This window comes from Callithrix jacchus, chromosome 9 (assembly GCF_049354715.1).
Source record: "Callithrix jacchus isolate 240 chromosome 9, calJac240_pri, whole genome shotgun sequence".
NCBI classification, from domain to species: domain Eukaryota; kingdom Metazoa; phylum Chordata; class Mammalia; order Primates; family Cebidae; genus Callithrix; species Callithrix jacchus.
In genome coordinates this window covers 11,959,216-11,979,957 of record NC_133510.1, presented here as the reverse complement: position 1 = coordinate 11,979,957, position 20,742 = coordinate 11,959,216, and positions in this window count along the sequence as shown.

Below are 20,742 nucleotides of genomic sequence, written 5' to 3'. Positions count from 1 at the left end.
GGAAAAGAAAGAGAAAGAGAAAGGATCGAATTTAAGAGACAGGGAAAGACTGAATGAAATGAAGAACTGTAGCAATATTATAGGAAGGAGAATTATGGCTTTGGCCAAATTAGTGTCTAGAGATGGAAAGAAATTCGTGGCTATGGGAAACATTTAAGAGAAAGAATCAATGTCTCTGAGATGTATTTAGAGGCTAGAACAAGAAGCAGGACGCGGCAATGACAGGCTCTCCTTTCACTCCTGGATGCATATGGTACGGGGACCTGAGGGAGTCACTGGGGCAAGAATAGGTTTAGAAGCCAAAAAGTAGGAGAAAGGAGAAAAGTTGGGAGATGAGTTCTGTTCTGAACATTTTGGAGGATCTATAAAGTCATCCAAGTGTATAGTTGGAGTAGGCGTTTTCATATTTGTGACTGCAGCTCAGAACAAAATATTTGACCATATGGAGAGGTTTGGAGAACATCAACACGTGTTTGATTCTATAAGATGTGAGGTGCTCCAAGGGCCCTGAGGAACGCCAGAGGATAAAGCAACCGAAGAAAAACTAAGAAGCCAACAGAAGGAAGAAAACCAAGAGGCTAGGATTTCAAAGCAACTAAGAGCAAGGAGTGTTACAATGAGGGTAATCAGTACTTCACGATATTCATGATAACTCACTTACTAACTGGATTGAGGAACAAGGAACTGCTTAGTTAACTTTGCAAGAGAAGTTCAGCTGAAGACAAAGCAAACTATCCAGGATTAAAGAGTCAATGAGATCCCAATAATGAAGCATTAGAAAACCAACTAATGTAATTCAATACGTTAACAGATTAAAGGAGACACATCCAGAAGAAATTTTGATACAATTCTGCATCTGTTTACAAATATTCTTAGCAAACTGGGAATCAAATAAAATACTCTTATTTCCTAACAAAAAGTAGTCAAAAAAAAAAACTTAGAGCAAATATTATAGCGATCAATGATACATTAAAAACTTTCTCCCTGAGTTTAGGACCAAGCTAGTGGTAACCATCTTACTAGGTATATTTTTTAAACATTTCTACTAATCAAAGTAAGGCAAGAAAAATACATTTTAAGAAATTATAGGCTAGATATGGTGGCTCACCCCTGTAATCCCAGCACACTGGGAGGTCGGGGGCAGGTAGATCACTTGAGCCCAGGAGTTCAAGACCAGACTGGGCTACATAGTTAAAAATTAACTGAGATAATTTTTAATCTTCCAAAATCCGCAAAGATCATTTGCATTTCTTCATACCATCAACAGTTTCAGTCTGAAACTGAAAAGACCTTCACTTTTTTGCCTATATAATACATATGGAATATAATCAAATATTCCACAGTTTTTAAAAATCAAACCCATGATTACACTCTTTTTCTCATTTTAGGTATGTTATATGAGAACATTAAATTCTCTGACTGTATCTTTGGATATATCCAATTTTCCTGCTTGGAATCTTAATTATACACTGTCATTCAGTCTAAAGCAACTACCTCTAATATCGTATCAGCCATCCCTCTCTCCATGAAGACCAGCCCTGCTCCTTTTCCATAGTCCGGTCACTCAGTATTTTTTCTTTTACGAAAGCTATGGGCTGTACTTTTCCATGTGGGGTGATAGGTAACAAGATAGCTTCTCCTTCACTGTTAGGCAAACACAGACCCATATTGTTACTCTTTTTGCATTTTCTTTGCCTAATGAATTTCCATCTGTATCTTTAGCTGTGGAAGATCTAGAGGAAGAATTTACAGATTTTAAATACTAAAATTCAAACTAAAACTTTCTTCATCCAATTATGTGAGAAAAATATTGGCCAGAATCTGATTCAGAATAGGAGGAAGAGGATCTGTGGCATGCCTTTCTTTCAATGGGCAGAGTAGTGGTTTGACCACTTAGAAACATGCCTAATTGTACCATACTGTAGCCCTTATTCTCTGTTTTGTCCACAGGGGAATCTAAACCTGAAGCATTCCTGGAGTCAAGATATAAAACATCTAGGTTCCCTTGTCTAATAAGTCTAAGAACTGAACTGCAAAGAACATGTAGTTTGCCAGAACTTGCCCTTCATATGTGACTGTAAAGGATGTTGGTCCTGATGAGACTGGTTCTTGTCAATGTGAGGGTAGTAACTGACAGTCTATTGAGTTTCACTTGCTCAACTATATCTCTTTTGAAATACCTGAAAGTTCTTAGAAATGAACCAAGAAATTAGTTGAGAAGAAACCGAATGATATCTAAGGGGGAAATCATTGACAACTTCAGGGATTATCTTAGTCTCTTTGTGCTGCTATAACAGAATACCACAAAACGGGTAATTCGTAAAGAGAGGAAATTTATTTCTCACCATTTGGGATGCTGAGAAGTTCAGTATCAAGGTGCTGGCCCTTGGCAGAGGCCTTCTTGCTGCATCACCCCATGGCAAAAGGGCAAAAAGAGGGAGACGGAGTCAGAGAGCAAACTCACTGCTTTAAAAGAAACCCACTCACATGGTAAGAAACCCACTCATGTAATAACAGCACAGATCCATCCATGAGGGTGATGCCCTCATGACCTAACACCTCTTAAAGGTCCCACCTCCCAGTACCTCCACACTGGAAATCAAGTCTCCAACATGTGAACTTTGTGGGACAAATTCAAATCATAGCATTTCACACCTAGGTCCCAAAATATACGTCCTTCAGACATGCAACATATGTTTACTCCAATCCAGTAGCCCCCACATTGTAATTCGTTCCAGCACCAACTTAAAAATCCAAAGTCCAGAGTCTCCTCTAAGTCATATATGGATGAGACTCAAGGCACAATTCACCCTGAGGCAAATTCTCCAGCCATGAGCCTGTGCAATCAAAACAAGTCACCTACTTCTGAAATTTCACAGCGGGACAAGCATACAATAGACATTTCCATTCCTAGAAAAAATAGGCAAGAAAAGGGTAATTGGTATTAAGCAAGTCAAAACACAGAGGGGCAAACCATATCAAATCCTAAGGGTTGAGAATAATCTTTGATCATGTCCCACCTTCTATACCCACTGCGTCAAGGATTGGACCCCCAGTTCCCCAGGCAGCCTCACCTCCACAGCTTTGCGGGGCTCAGCTCACTCCTGAACAGCTCTCACAGGTCAGAGTTTTGTGCCTGCAGCTCTCCCAGATGGCGTTGTGAGGGAGCAGAGGACAGTGAATGCTGAGGACTTTCAGGCGCCTCTCTGGAAGCCTTGCCCTTAAGGTCCTAATTTGCCTCAAAAATCTCAAAAATGTCTTTGAGGTCCTTCCCCCATTGTCTTATGAATAGAACCTGGTTTCCCTCTTGCCAGATTAATCTCTTCAGCAAATGAGCACTTGGCCACACCCTTCTTATTTTCTCCTGAACTTGAGTTTTTATTCTGTATCTGACCAGGCTGAGAGTTTTCCAAATCTTTCCATTATTCTTCACATTTCATTATAAATTCCATCTTTAAATCATTTCTCTCTCCTCACATTTTGCTGTATGTGGTTGAAAGAAGTCATGCAGCACACTGAGTGCTTTGCTGCTGAGGTGCTTCTTCCATCAGATAGCCTGGTTCACCTCTATTAAATTCTGCCTTGCATAAAGTCATAAGGCACGAACAGAATTATGCCAAGTTTATTTTTTGGTTTTGGTTTTTTGTTTGTTTGTTTGTTTTTGCCATTTCATAGCAAGAATGGTCTTTGCTCCAGTTTCCAATAAGACATGTCTCTTTTGCATCTAAAGACCTCATCAGAATGGCATTTAGTCTCCACATGTCTACCAACATTGTGATCAGGACTCCGGAAGTAATCTCTAAGTTTCACACTTTACCTACAGTTGACCTCTCCTCCTGAGTCCTCACGGGAATAGCTCTTAAAGCTCCATCTATGGAAACCTAGGCTTTTTCTGGCCTGCTCCTCCCACACCAATTTCCTGTTTTAACCTGCTTTGTGCTGATCTAACAAAATACCACAAACTGTGTAAATTGTAAAGAAACAAATTTATTCCTCAATTCTGGAGTCTATGAAGTCCAATATATGGTGCCAGCCTCTGGTAAGGGACTTCTTACTGTGTCATCTTATGTCAGAAGGGCAAAAAGAGAGAGAGAAAATGAGAATGAGGCTTAACTTGTCCTTTTGTCAGGCATCTGCTGCTATAAAAACAAACCCACTACTCAGTAATTGTATGAAGCCAATTGTGAGTGTGGTGCCTTCATGACCTAAACACTTTTTAAAGTTTCAACCTCTAAAAACCTCCACACTGGGGATCAAGCTTCTAACACATGAACTTTGGGGGACATATTCAAACCATAGCAGCCATGCATTTTACTAATTATCAAAAACAGCAGTAACAACAGCAATAATAAAAGGTATAATCTCTAGAACTCTTACTATATGCCTGGCTCTGGGTAAAATGATTGACCTCCATTTGTGCATATATTAACTTAAGAAAATGCATGACAATCAAAGAGCATATGAAAAAAAGCTCAACATTACTGATCATTCAAGAAATGTTAATCAAAACCGAAATGAGGTATCATCACACACCAGTGAGAATGACTATTATTAAAAAGTCAAAAAATAACAAATGCCAGTGAGGTTGTCGAGAAAAAGAAGTGCTGATACACTATTGGTGGGAGTGTAAAGTAGTTCAGTCATTGGAGAAGACATTGGGCAGTTCCTCAAAGACCTAAAGACAGAGCTACCATTCGACTCAGCAATCCCGTTACTGGGTATATACCCAGAAGAATATAAATAATTCTATTAAAAAGACACACACATGCAAATGTTTATTGCAGTACTATTCATAATAGTAAAGACATGGAATCAACCCAAATGCCCATCAGTGATAGTCTGGTAAGGAAAATGTGGGTCATATACACCATGGAATATTATGCAGCCATAAAAAAGGAATAAGATCAAATCCTTTTCAAGGACAAGGATGGAGCTAGAGGCCATTATTCTTAGCTAACACAAAAACTGAAAACTAAATATTGCATGTTCTCACTTATAAGTGGAGCTAATTTGTGAGAACACATGGATGAATAGAGGGGAACCCCATACACTGGGGCCTCTCGGAGGGTGGAGGTTGGAATGATCAAGAGGTCAGAAAAAATAACTACTAGGTATTAGGATTAACACCTGTTAATAATCTGTACAACCAACTCCCACAACACAAGCTTCCCTATAAAACAAACCTGCATTTGTACCCCTGAACTTAAAATAAAAGTTTTAAAAAAAGAACATGCATGAGACTATTCAGAGTGGTATTGTTCATACCAGAGAACACTTAGTTTGGTTCCCATGAACAGAAGCAGATAAGAAAGAGCCATGTTCACTAGATATAACATGACTGATGTTAAAACAAATCAGTAGAATGGAACTCTGATATCTAGCTCTACTGTGCTCCCCACATGCAACCGTTTAACTCTATGTCAGCTTTAAACTACATCTGTTCCAAGAATGGCCCACAGGCCCAGCGGTGGGCCACAGATGAATGGAAGCCCACCTGCCTTGTTGAGGGTGATCTTCTTTTCTCAGTCTACCAATTTAAATGCTAATCTTTTTCAGACAGCATCACAGACACACCCAGAAATTATGTTTTATCAGCTATCTGGGCATCCCGTAGCCCAGTCAAGTTTAAGTTTAACAAGTTTAAGTTGACAAATAAACTTTCTAGAAGCTCACAATATAGTGAAAGAAACAGACAAGCATTAAGCTAGGTTGCACTTATATAAACTAAAGCAAAAAATTTGAAGAAAAAGAAAGAATTCGCTGAAACTATCCTGTAAATGTAAGTAACTTTCCTGAGAGATGATACTTCAACTGAGCTCTGATTAAGAGAAAGGAGCAGCAGGTAGAGATGAGAGGAAAGAGTGTTCTAGGTAGAATGAATAGTCCAAATGTTCAATGGCAGAATGAAATGGATTTTTGGTGGGTTTAAAAGAGGCTATTTGCAGACTAAGGGAGTGAGTGCTAGGTAGAGGGAATGAATTCTTTGTCAGTGGCCAGATCATGTTAGGCTAAAATTAAATTTAGTCTTTCTTGCAAAGCTATTGAAATGACTTTGGTTGGTTTAAGCAAAAAAGTGGGATGAGAAGAATTGCATTGCGAATGACTACCATAGCTGTAGGGCTGAGAGAGGATTGGAGGTGGCCATAGTGAAAGCAGGATACTGGTCAACAGGCTGTTGCGGTATCCCAGGTGGAATCTGATTACAGCTTTAATTAGCATGACGGGCCAAGGAGACTAAAGTGTTTTCAGTGCTTTAATTAAAAGTAAGAGTTCTGTAATGGCCACAATGGAAAAGAATGAAGCTAATAATTGTATGCTGTTGTCGTCTGAAATGCAACTGGACACTGTCACTAATTTTTTTAATATTATTACATATACCCACTCTTCTGTGATTTATTTACTTTGTATATGAATGTAATATGGCCCAGAAAAGAACCATGGCTCTCCGTTTTTATCCAAATTTCCTTTTCTTTTCTTTAGATATTATGAGAAATACATTTTTATTTAACTATTTTAGAATGAATCATCGTTTTTCAGAAGCTAAAATACACAGATGGGTACAAACACCCGGAGATGTTTTAAGCCAAGGTCTTGCCCTGTCACCCATCCTGGATTTAAGTGGCACAGTCATAGCTCACTCCAGCCACCACCTCCTGGGCTCAAACAAACCTTCTACCTCTGCCTCCTGAGTAGCTGGGATTATACGTAAACACCACCATGCCCAGCTATTTACTTTTATTTTTTGTAGAGAAGGGGTCTTGCTATGCAGCCCAGGCTGGTCTCAAAGTCCTGATCCCAAACAATTCTCCCACCTCAGCCTCCTGCAATGCTGGGATTACAGGCATGAGTCCCTATGCCCAGCTAACTAGTTGAATTATTTAAATCAAATTTGGAGCATATGTTCGGTAGTGTTTGCCTTATTATATGAACACATATTTTGCAAGTATCCATATAATTATTCATTGCCATTGTTCATTTACTTATCAGTTTGTCTGATATTATAACTTTCAGCCTTCTATTATTTTTGTGTGCTTGTATGTGATACTTACATCTCTCTTTTTTGTTGTTATAAACAGCTTATTGATGGATTTGGCTTTTTCATAAAAATCCAGCTACAAACCACTTATGGGAAAGAGGTGATGGAATTAAACCATTTGTAGTGCTGATTATTTCATTTGATCTTATGACCGATACCTTAGTTTTGTCCTTTCTTGTTTATTTTGCTTTTGACTTATTTTCTTTCCTGACTTTTGCCGAGTTGACCGAGACTTTACACTGCCTTTTCTTTTCACTCTAGTGGTTAAAAAAAAAAAGATAATGAATATATAGAAAAACAAGTAGACAACTAAGAATGTAAAAACTGCCCTGCTAATCCTTCACTTAGGCCAGAAGAAAATGGCATGTTGGAAAAGTGCTACTCGAAGCAAATAAAAAAATACCGAGACATGCAGCCAACCAGATACCTAAGTACTTTAAAACTAATCTGAGAATGTCAAATATTGTTATAATTTTAATTAGATTATAATTGATGACATCTATATTTGGATAGTAATTATAAGTACATCTAATAGCAACACACTTAGCAAAAGTGTTCTGCATATGGCCAAGCTTGAGAAGATTAAATCCATCAATTAGATCTGGTTTTCAGCCCAGTCAATTAAGTTTGCCAACTAAATCTATCCAGTTAATAATTTTTTTTTGATACAGAGTCACTCCATCACCTAGTCTGGCGTGCAATGGCACAATCTTAGCTCACAGCAACCTCTGCCTCTTGGGTTCAAGCAATTCTCCTGCCTCAGCCTCCCAAATAGGTGGGATTACAGGCCCATGTCACCATGCCTGCTAACTCTTGTATTCTTAATAGAGATGGGTTTTCTCCATGTTGGCCAGGCTGGTATCAAACTCCTAGCCTCAAGTGATCCTCCCACCTCAGCTTCACAAAGTGCTAGGATAACAGGAGCCACTGCGCCCGGCCAGTCCCTGAAATTCTTACTGTGAATTCCACCATGGTCACAGTCCACTACCATTGGCATAGCTCCAGAAAGAAGGCCCCACTTGAACTTGCGATGTAAGTCCTGAGTAATTGAACATCAATTTACCAATAATCTATTGTAGTTAATACAGACATCTGTTATTTGGTATTCATAAATGTCTCCTCCATCACTCTTATTCTGAATCCTCAATCAGGAAGTATTCCTGTCCCTAAAATTCAGCATAGTTCTCCACCCAAATTCTACATATGTTCTCCCAATGTGCCCTTAGATTGCGATTTCCATATTATATTGTGAGTAACATGTTTCTCTTTACTAAAGATGCAAATTGAAGACAAGAGGTTTTCTAAACTGTGCCTACTCCATCTCCAAATGATGTAGATGTCACAAGTTCGTGTATGAAGAGTCTTCAGCAGCAGTCTAATACAAAGGCTATGCATCTAACTTCTAATTTTTGAAATATAACTGAATAATTTGTGTCACCATCAGTAACAAATATGCAACAGACTAAGAATACTTTGGAAATGATTGATGAGTTGGAGCAGCATAATGTTCATTATTTAGTGACTTATGCAGTAAATATTTTTCAATGTTCACCTGGGTTCAAGAAAACACACAGCACATTTTATATGTAGATTGAAGCCCTACCATACCATGTGCTGTTCCAGGCACAGTTTAAAGTCTACTATGAAGAGGACCATATCCAATAATAGCTGTAGACGAACTTAGGTAGGCAAAAGACATCTTCTGTGCCCTGTACATGTGAAGGAGATGGGAACTGTCTTCTTCCAATAAGAGAAGCATTCTATCACTGACTTGCAAATGTGTCATAATAATAAAAAGTAGACTAACTTTTCATCGATTGCATTACTGTTTTAAGTTCTTTAGCAGCAATGTGCTTCTTTATTATTTCTGCTTGAGACAAACAGCTTTTATCTCCATACACCCTAATATGTGATGCCCCATTTACCTTATACCTGCGGTATCACTAAAGCTTATTTTCTACCTTTCATTCTACATTAAGGCTGCAGTATTATATAGAGTAGTCATTAGGATTGTTTCTGTAAAGTAATTGCATGATCTGAGCTAACTTCAGATACATTACACCCCTACAGTAATAAAAATACAAACAAGAGTTGATGTTTATTGAATTCTACAAGCAAAACACTGTTCAGTCACTCTACATGACTTTTAATCCTCACAATAGTCCTAGTAATAGGTATCATCATTGTCTCAGTCTTATACATACAGAGTTTAAGGAAATGGACATATATGCATGGGACTGCAAGAAATCTTTAAAGATATCCCCTTAAAATTGCCATAATAATAAATATGTAATACCATATTAACTTTGGAAATTAAACATAACAATCAATCATATAATGGGAGAGGAAATAATTTTTGCCAGCTAAGTGAGTCAAATAAGATCAAGAAAACTAGTGATACTAGGTGCAGTTGCTCATGCCTGTAATTCCAGTGCTTTGGGAGGCCAAGGCAGGAGGACTGCTTGAAGCCAGGAGTCCAAGATCAGCCTGGACAACACAGTGAGGGCCTGTCTCTACAAAATTTTTTTTTTATAACTTAGATATGGTGGCACACTGTATTCTTCCACTCTCACACTGCTATAAAGAAATACCTGAGACTGGGTAATTTATAAAGAAAAGAAGTTTAATTGCTTCATGGTTCTTCAGACTGTATAGGAAACATGGCTGGGGAGGCCTCAGGAAACTTACAGTCATGGCAGAAGGCAAAGGGGCAGCAGGCACATCTTACATGGCCACTTACATGGAGGAAAAGAAAGAAGGGAAAGGTGTCCCACACTTTTAAATAACCAGATCTCATGAGAACTCTATCACAAGAACAGCACCAAAAGGGGACATCTGCCCCCACGATCCAATCACCTCTCACCAGGCCCCACCTCCAACACTGGGGATTACAAATTGACATAAGATTTGGGCAAGGACACAAATCCAAACCCTATCACACATGCCTGTAGTCCAATATACTGGAAAGGCTGAGGCAGGAGGATCCCTTGAGACCAGGAGTTGGTTCAAGGCTGCAATGAGCTGCGATTGGACCTCCAATCCGACTGAGTGACAGATCACATACACAGTTAAGTAATCAGCATGCAGAGATGAGTGATAGGAAGCTGATGATGTCAGCTTGACACGTAGTTTAGACCAGCTGTGAGATACATCAGAAAGACCATCACTTACATCCTTTCATTTCTGTGGTGCGGCAACATGAGGCCTCCACTAGCAAGATATGCAGGTCCAGGGCTTGGTGGGATAGAGAGAAATTCCCTCTCTTCTTAATTATATGCAAAGATTTTGCTGGTTTTAAAAGAAAGTGGTTTGAATGCATGCATTTATAACAAATGTTATCCGTAATCCCAGATGAATGATAATAAATTTGGGACATTACTTTGTAATGAAAAACCACAAGGGTAAAGAAAATTGGAAATGAGAAAAATTTTGGAGGCTATAAGACAAATGAATATGTGGTAAAGACTATGATTTAGCAGACTGAAAAAGCAGAATCCTAAACCAGTAATGAAGAAAGCTGAGAAGCAACCTGATTTGCTGCATGGGATACCCAAAGGATTCAGGAATCAGCAATGAGTTAAAAGTGGTACTAAAAACAGGAGGACTGCTTGAAAGACTCTTTGATTCCATTTAACTAGAGATCCTTTTCCCATTTCCACACAGCCGGGGACTGGCCCCTCCCCACTCCAGCAGATGAGCAGATATTCCTCCTCCGGAGAGAAGAGTCACTTGCCTGGATACGTGCCTGGAAATACTCACTAGACACAGTTGAAGATAGAGAAACAGCACTGAAAACTGAGGGATTCACTCAATGATAATAAACGCAATGTGAAAATCCCCAGATTCTTCCCACGAATTCTCCAAAGAGCTAAGAGCCGGGTTTATACACTCCAGACAGATTGGAAATATCTTCTTTAGGGATACTGAACAGTCCTTGTTTTAATACCTAAAGCTGGGATGACAGTCTGTAGTTTCAGCTGAGAGAGTGGGCAAGAGGATCACTTGAGCCAAAAAGTTGGAGAATACAGGGAGTTATGATCGCACCACCACACTCCAGCCTTAGTGACAGAGAGACCCTAGCTCTTAAAAAAAAACAAAAAAAACCTAAAGATAATTTCTTTATATTCTAATATTAAGCTTCATATAAAACATACAGAAATTAATGTATCAAGATGTATAGAATCTTTTTGGCAAAAACTATGAAAATCTACCTATGGGGTGAAACGTTAATAGATGAATTGATCTGCTTTCTTCCTTTGGAAAAGACTAAATATCATAAAGATGTTAATCATGCCCAAACACTTGGTAAATATATGCCTTTTATGTTAAAGATTCTAAAAAATAATTATAAAGTTCAACTAAAAAATTAATATGAGCATAGCAAGAAAAAATACAAAACAACAAAATGAAGGGGAAGATGACATACCATCTATTAAATATATTGCAAGTCTTCTATAATCAGAAAAATGTGGCTTTGGTACAAGAATAAATCAATAGCTCCAAAGAAGGAAATAGAAGGAAGTACAGATGACGTATATGTAAGAACATAATGTATAATAAAAGGTACTTCTAGTCAATAGGAAAAAGATCAATTAATTGAGCAGCTGATTAAGCACACGATTGAAAGGTGAACTTAGATATATATATAATGCTTTTACACCATAAAAACACTTTTATGGCTGGGTGCGGTGGCTCAAGCCTGTAATCCCAGCACTTTGGGAGGCGGAGGCGGGTGCATCACGAGGTCAAGAGGTTGAGACCATCCTGGTCAACATGGTGAAACCCCATCTCTACTAAAAATACAAAAAATTAGCTGGGCATGGTGGCTCGTGCCTGTAGTCCCAGCTACTCAGGAGGCTGAGGCAGGAGAATTGCTTGAACCCAGGAGGCGGAGGTTGCGGTGAGCCGAGATCGCGCCATTGCACTCCAGCCTGGGTAACAAGAGCGAAACTCCGTTTCAAAAAAAAAAAAACCTTTTATAATAGGCTTTAAATTACAAAGCAAACTACTCAAAAGCATATTCAAAAGAAAAACTTTTCAAATGCAGACATCTATCTTCAAACTGGAAAGGCTGGTTATAAGCATGCAACAAAACCAGAAACCAAGATGAGAAAAGTGACAGACATGAATACATAAAAAAACAACTTTTAACTTTTTAACTTTTAATAAATATAGCATTTATTCAGACTGCACTATAAACTTCACGAGATGTTATTTTATTTATTCGTCACACAATATTATGCTATAAATTCTATTAGCATTTCCATGTTTTAGAGGAATGCAGTGAGTCATTAAAGGCAAGGATCTAACCAAGGTCTCCGAAGCGTTGGTGGGTGCAGGAAGTCGGGTCCTACACTGACTACTCCTAACTTGCCATCCACATACACTCGTATTTTGATGCCCCCAACTTCTCCAAAACTAGAAGGTAGCAGAAGCCTCGTTCTGTCAACAACTACTACCAGCCTCAAAAGTAACAGGTTCCTCAGGTCCAAGCAGGCTGTCGGGGTCAGGGAAGACCACAGCTGGGAAGGGTAAGTCCTGAGATCCAGGTGACACAGAATACAGTCTAGAGTCACGATAGAGATCACGTGGCCTTTCCCGTTTGCTGTCTCTATTCTTATGGAATCCTGGAGTTGGGTATGGGGAACTGGACAGAAATTAAAGAGACAGATTTATCCATGAAAGTGAAGTATCTTCTTAAAGGACAGAACAGTGTAGCCATGGATTGAGTAAAAAGAGCCTGAATTAGCAAGTGGCCCAGCCATGACGCATGTGAGCCCATTTGAAAAGAGCTCATCCGTAATAAGAAGATAGAGACGTACAAAAACATATGGCCCACATATTACATGCTTGGACACACCAACTGCTCCAGGCATACTCACGACCTAGGACAACTTAAGATTCTGGAAACACTGTTCTCTCTGAGAGACTGATGGCTCCACAGAGACTTAACGCTATTCCTGGTTTGAGCACAGCAGGCAGTCTAGACACCATGAAACACCAGACTGAATGTTCAGTCCCAAAAGCACTCCCCAGTCCAGGTATACTGACCCGACAATCCCAGACACATTAAGCAGTCCAAGCTGATGATCCGAAAAGGCCAAGTCCTCTTATACAATAACCTGGAAACAATGCATGTTCCAAACATGCTGGGTGTCCTGGAGTGAGTCCCTATCACAGTAACAATTACTTCCCTAGCACGTCACCAACCTCACATCCCATCCTGGAACCGGCACTCTGGAGTCCTCCAGACCTCATCGCCCTCCTGCATTGGTAAGGAAAAGGCAGGAAGGAGAGCAATCTGCATTCACCCAGTGGGCTACTTTTCATCTTCTTTTATCAATGGAAAGCGATTCCTTACTGTTCAGCTGAGTCTAGTTTTCATGATATCACTAAGCTCAATAATATGCAAATGCCCAGTAATCACATGGAAATAAGCTACTTAATTTATACATGTGGACACTGCCAGATGATAGGAAAGTAGTTATTCATTGCACTCACGGCATATCATTTGCAGTAAATTTAAGAGAGTCATCAGTGTCTCCAAGATATTATTTTTGAATTTGTACAATATCATATATCAACTACATGTCATTAGTCTTGAACTTAATGTGGTTTATAGAAATGGTTATAAGAATTGTAAGTGCTTTGACTCTGATATAGTTAGGATGTCCCCTCCAAAACTTACGTTGAAACATAATCCTTAATGGTGCAGTATTGAGAGGTAGGACCTTTAAGAGGCAATTGGATCATGAGGGCTTGCCCTCCTGTGTAGATTACTCCACTCGTGGCTTAAGGGGTTAATGGCCTAAAAGATTAATGACTAATGGGTTATCATGAGAGGGAAACTGGTGGCTTTGTAAGAAGAGGAAGAGAGACCTGAGCTGGCATGTTATCATGCCCAGCCCCCTCGCCATATCTTGCTTTTATAACATGTTGAAATGAAACACCAAAATATAAAGAGATATATGAATATAAACTTCATTTGAGACTTCAAAATAAAATACAAATGTTCAAGTCTGAAGAAAATTCCTTTTTATGGTCGTTAATATGAGGAAGTCATAAACGTTCTGAGGTTTTTTGTTTTGTTTTGTTTTGTTTTTTTAACCAGCAGCAAATGTGAAGCAGCATATAATCAACAGGGTCTGCAAAAGCTAACCACAGGCATTTGAAACCAAAAGTAAAGCTTCTGAGAGCTCTAAAAATCCCAACAATGTGGACAGCCTCTTGAGGGAAAACAAACCTTAGGAAGAATGGTCAAAGCTGTTCGTTTCCCAAGTCTTTGGCCCAGGTTGGCAGAAGATCTCGGTGACATGACCTTGGTTCACTGCAACCTCCACCTCCCAGGATCAAGCAATTCTTCTGCTTCAGTCTCCCAAGTAGCTGGGATCACAGGCGCCTGCCATCATGTGCCAAGCTAATTTTTGTATTTTTATTAGGGAAAGGGTTTCACCATGTTGGTCAGGGTGGTCCTGAATTCCTGACCTTGGGTGATCAGCCTGCCTCTGTCTCCCAAAGTGCTGGGATTACAGGCATGAGCTACCACTTCCAGTCCTCTCTTGTTTCCTTACTGTTCTGTTACTCTTTCAAATCTTTTGTGTTTGATGCTCAACTTTTTGTCAAAAAGTATTTTGGGGTATATACCCAAAAGAATGCACAATGAGAACTCATGCAGATACCTGTACTCCCATGTTCAGAGCAGTGTTATTCACAATAGTCAAAAATAGAAGCAACCCAAGCATGAATAATCAAAATATTGTTCAGCATTTTGGGGGTTTTTTGAGATGGAGTCTTGCTCTGTGGCCCAGGCTGGAGTGCAATGGCCTGATCTCTGCTCACTGCAACCTCCACCTTCTGAGTTCAAGTGGTTCTCCTGCCTCAGCCTCCTGAGCCGCTGGGATGACAGACACCAGCCACCACGTCCGGCTAGTTTTTGTATTTTTAGTAGAGAAGGGATTTCATCACGTGGGCCAGGCTAGTCTCAAACTCCTGGCCTCAAGTGATCCACCAGCCTCGGCCTCCCAAAGTGCTGGAATTAAAGGCATGAGCCATCACACCCAGCCTGTTCAGCATTTTTGTTTAAAAAAAGGAAATTTTTACACATGCTACAACGTGAATGAACCCTTTAGACATTATGCTAAGTGAAAGAAGTCAGTCATGAAAGAACAAATATTGTATGATTCCTCTTATATGTGGTTCCTACCTAGTCAAATTTAGAGAGACAGTAGAATGGTGGCTGCCAGGGGCTGCAGAAGCAGGGAATGGAAAAATGTTGTTTTAGTTAGGGAAAATAACAAATTTCTGGAGATGGATAGCAATGATCCCTGCACAATAATGTGATTGTATGGTGCTACAGAACTGTACACTTAAAAATAGTTAAACTGGTGACTTCTATGTTATGTGAGTATTACTATAATACAATAAAAAATTTGTCTTTTAATTTTCAAAAAAGTCTATTTAAAGCTATAAATCTCTTTGAAAATATTATTTAAGTGACACCACACAATATTTGTCATGTAATTATTTTTATTGTGGTTTAGTTGTAAATACTTTGTATTTTCCTTATGATTTCTTTTTTAGTCAAATGTTATTTTATAGTATGTTAAATTTCAAGACACTGGACTTTTAAACCAATATAGAGATATTTTATAAGTTAATCTTAAAATGTATTTATCTGGTATATTTATAAGAATAAGTAATGTGTGCTCAAAATAATATGTAACCTCTACTTTTTTGATAAAATTTTATGTATTATATATGTTCAGTGTTTTTTTTTTTTTTGAGACAGAGTCTCAGTCTGTGGTCAGGCTGGAATGCAGTGGCATGATCTTGGCTCACTGCAACCTCTGTCTCCCAGATTCAAGCGATTTTCCTGCCTCATCTTCCCAAGTAGCTGGGACAATAGGCATGCACCATGTCCAGCTCATATTTGTATTTTTAGTGGAGACGGGGTTTCACCCTGTTGGCCAGGATAGTCTCTATTTCTTGACCTCGTGATCTGCTCACCTTGGCCTCCCAAAGTGCTGGGATTGCAGGCCTGAGCCACCGCACCTGGCCATGTTCAATCTTAATAATGCTTTTTCCATCCTTGGTTATTTTTGTCTGCTTGATTCATGAGTTTTTCAAATAAATGTATCCAAATCTTCCATGACACTTGTTCATTTAGCTGTTTCTCACACATTACTGCTACTTGTTAATTTAAGTATTTGTTGTAACACTTCTAGTGGCACTGGGTTAATGACGTCAGCCTTCCTGACACATCTTTCCTTTAACCAAAATAAAATTCCCTCTTTGCTTTTGAGATTTTTTTTTTCTGCCATTCAATTCTACTTTGTCTGATAGCAAAATTCCTAAATCCAAATCTCTTCCAGGTCATGTTATTCTGGTGTATACTTTATCATCCCTTTGTTCTCATTGTGTTTTCTTTTGCCTGTATTTTTTTGTTTTGTTTTGTTTTGTTTTATCTGTTACAGACAAATTTTTGTCGGCATATATTCAATCAGTCTAAGGGCCCTCTCTTTGATCTATAAATTAAATTAATTACATAATTTATTTTGGTTACTATTTGATATTTTTTCTACTAGCTTGTTTTCTATTCTCTGTTTTTCATTGTTTCTTTTTTTTGTTTGTTTGTTTTTGAGACGGAGTTTCTCTCTTGTTACCCAGGCTGGAGTGCAATGGTGCAATCTCGGCTCACCGCAACCTCCGCCTCCTGGGTTCAGGCAATTCTCCTGCCTCAGCCTCCCGAGTAGCTGGGATTACAGGCACGCGCCACCATGCCCAGCTAATGTTTTGTATTTTTAGTAGAGACAGGGTTTCACCATGTTGACCAGGATGGTCTCGATCTCTTGACCTCGTGATCCACCCACCTCGGCCTCCCAAAGTGCTGGGATTACAGGCGTGAGACACCGCGCCCAGCCTCATTGTTTCTTTTTATTCTCCTTTTCTGGCTTCTATTCCATAGATCAAATTGTCTTCATGCTGGTTTAACAGCCATACTTTCTACACAAAATATAATAAGACCTGAAATATGTTTATTTTTTCCTTTGATTTTCTTAAGTGTATCAGAATGTGCACCCAGTCACTAAACAATTAACATGTCAACAACTTAATGTGAATTTTAACATGCTTTCTGCTCCCTTCGGTGTCTATACTCACCTTTACCACAGACTATGCTGTTATTGTCCTGTTTCAGTTCTTAATTATTATGACTATAATTTCAAGGGAAAGGAATCATCTTTTTAGACAAAAATTAAATCTACTATGTGAATTTCCTCATGTTACAGCCCACATGGTTCATCACCACCTAGTGGAGATTACTGTCTTCTTTCTAAAGTACTTTCTCCAAAAAGTGTTTCCCACATTTTCTGAGGCCTTGTATACCAGAAGATATATCTATTGCCCCCTCCAGCTTAAATGATATTATATCTTTAAAGTCTTTGCCTTCAATACTTTAAAAATAATTAATCCAGGAGTCTGAGGTAGAAGGATTGCTTGAGGCCAAGAGTTCAAGACCAACCCTGGCAACATAATGAGGCCCTGTCTCTACAAAAACTAAAAGTTAAAAATAAAATAGGGCCAGGTGCAAAGGTTCACACCTGTCATCCCAGCACTTTGGAAGGCTGAGGTAGGCAGATCACAAGGTCAAGAGATCGAGACCATTCTGGCCAACATGGTGAAACCCTGTCTCTACTAAAAATACAAAAAGTAGCTGAATGTCATGGCGTGTGCCTGTAGTCCCAGCTACTTGGGAGGCTGAGGCAGGAGAATTGCTTCAACTTAGGAGGTGGAGGTTGCAGTGAGCCGAGATCGCACTACTGCACTCCAGCCTGGTGACAGAGTGAGACTCCATCTAAAATAAGTAAATAAACATGAATATAAAAATAAAATTAAATTTAAAAATAGCCTGGGATATGCCTGTAGTCCGAACTACCGAGCAGACTGAAGTGGGAGAATTGCTCGAGCCCAGGAGTATGAAGCTGCTTTGAGCCATGATCATGCCTTTGCACTCCAGCCTGGGCAATAGAGCAAGACCCTATCTACGGAAAGAAGAAAAAAAAAGTATTATATTTCCTTTTTGTCTTTAGCGTTGGTGTTTGGAATTCTGATGTCAATATGATGTTTTAATTTGGTATGTAATCTGTTCTTCCTTTGAAATCGTCGTTAGTATTTTCTCATCAACTCTGATGTTCTCAAATGTACTAGAACATGTTTTGGTGTGGCTGTCCTTTCCTTGTCACTCCTCTCCTGTTCCCCCTCTATGAGCTCTTTCAATAACAGGTCTTGCATCTTTAAATCTATAAAACAATTTGTCATTTTCTTCTCAATTTTGTTTTTTTCTTTTCCTCTAAATGTTGGGAGACTATCATTATTGGATATTGACATTTCAATTGCTCTTCTCTAGAATTTTTTCACATTTATATTGTATCTCTTTATCCTTTAACAATACCTCCTGGGAGAGGCCTCCACCTGATTTCCTAGTCATGACCTTGATTTGAAGCTGTATCTATTTTATTATCTATCTCATTCATTATGTTCATTCATTCATGATGTTATGTCATTCATTATGTTTCTATCATCATATCTTTCATGCCTCATATTTTCACTTTGTTCTTTTTCATAACTGTTTTTTCCTATGTTATTGTATTAGTATGTTTTCCCACTGCTGATAATGACATACCCAAGACTGGGTAATTTATAAGGGCAAGAGGTTTAATTGATTCATAGTTTGACATGGCTGGAGAAGCCTCACAATCATGGTGGAAGATGAAAGAAGAACAAAGGGACATCTTACATGGCAGCTGGCAAAGAGAATGAGAGCCAAGCAAAAGGAGAAACCCCTTAGAAAAGCATCACCTCTCCTGACACTTATTCAGTACCACGAGAACAGCATTGGGAAGACCACCCCCAAGATCCAATTATCTCCCACTGTCTCCTTCCCACAATAGGGAATTATGGGAGCTACAATTCAAGATGAGATTTGGGTGGGGACACAGCCAAACCATATCAATTATATTGCCAACTTCCCCCCCCCATTTTTTAATATTGGTAAAAACGCACAACATAAAATTTATCGTCTTAACCATTTTTATGTGCACAGTTCAGTACTGTTAGGCATATTCACATTCTTGAGCAACAAATCTCCAGGCCTTTTTCATCTTACAAATCTGAAGCCTCATACCCACTAAACAACTCTCCCTTTTTCCCCCTTCCAGCCCCTGGATGTTTATCTTTTTGAGAATATTTATTAAACATATTTCAAATCCTCATCTGTATGTTCAGATAACTCTCATAGTGTATGTTCTTTTTGATTGTCTGATTACTTTCTCCCAGGTTCTCATACTCCCCTGAAAATAATAATTATTTTGTCTGTCAATGTGTACCAAGAAGTAGCCAGAGTTCAGACCCAAGGTTTTGCCACCCCTGATGATTTTAAGAAGGTAGAGGGTGTGCACTCCAGAGGATGGCACTTGTGTCTTGGGTGACACCACCCCGTCTGCTGACCCCTCACCAAATGCGAATTCATCTTGGAGAACTGCTGTACCTCCACTCTCTCCATTGCTCCTTTTCAAGATCTTTCCTCACTCACTGGTAGCTTTCCAGGCATCAAGGCATGAAGAGGAAGGTGGAACGGCCCAGCTCTTGCCAATCACCTATGGTGGTCTCTTCCCTTTTGCCATGTGGGCTGTGGAGTCCAGATGTCACACCGTAGGCCCTGCAGCTCTGAGGAAGCATTGCCATTTATCCACCTCAAGTGGATGGGCCAGAAACTGATCTCACAGATGCTAGAGAGAAAAGAGTATCAGTTAAAATCTCTCCCTCAACCACGTTTCCTGTCCTACCTTAAGCTCAAGCCGCTACTTTCTCTCACACCACGTCACAACCACCTTCTGTCTCCTTAAGACTTCTCAGCTTTTACTTGGGTCTCCTCGTTCATACAATGTCTCTAGAATGGAATGAAGGAGAGTAAAGAACCTGACCGGTTTCACAAAAGTTGTTAAAAAGCTACTTTTTTTTTTAACTAAATCTTTATTTCAACGTGAATGCAAATAAAATGATTTCTGCTTCATAGTGTTGTGCTAAGCATCAAATAAATAACCACATGTGAAAGTGGTTTACAAAACAAATCTAAATTAGAATAGTTGTTCTGAGACAAAGTCATAGTTTGAATCAGTTTTTTCTCACACCACACGTACCGTGATCCAGCGAACCTATTTTCCTCCCTTTTGAAAACGTGTTCAAATCTGACCACCTTCACCCCTCCCGCCATCACCAGCTGGGATAGCGGCTGGTCCAAGCCACCATCCTGTCTCACCTGGATTATTGATTCAGCCTCCCTACTGGTTTCCTGCTGCTGCACTAGACTCTACAGGCTGGTCGCGATTATATGCAGGTCAGAGCATGTCAGCATACTGCCCCAAAACCCTCCAAGTGGCTCCTTGTACCACTCAGAGTGAAATCCAAAGCTCTCACTGCTGTGTGCAAGATCCAGCATGAGCTGCCCACCACCCCCTACCTCAGCCCCCATCCGACTTCTTGGCCAAGCATTCTCCCCTTCACCCACCCCTCCCCTGCCCCACTGCACTCCGCGCTGTCGTGCTCCCCCCCCCCCCCGCCCCCGGCAATTCAGGGCCCCTGCAGCTGCAGGGCCTTTGAGGGATCTTCCCTCTGACTGAAATTCATACAGTCCCAATCTCAGTGACTCT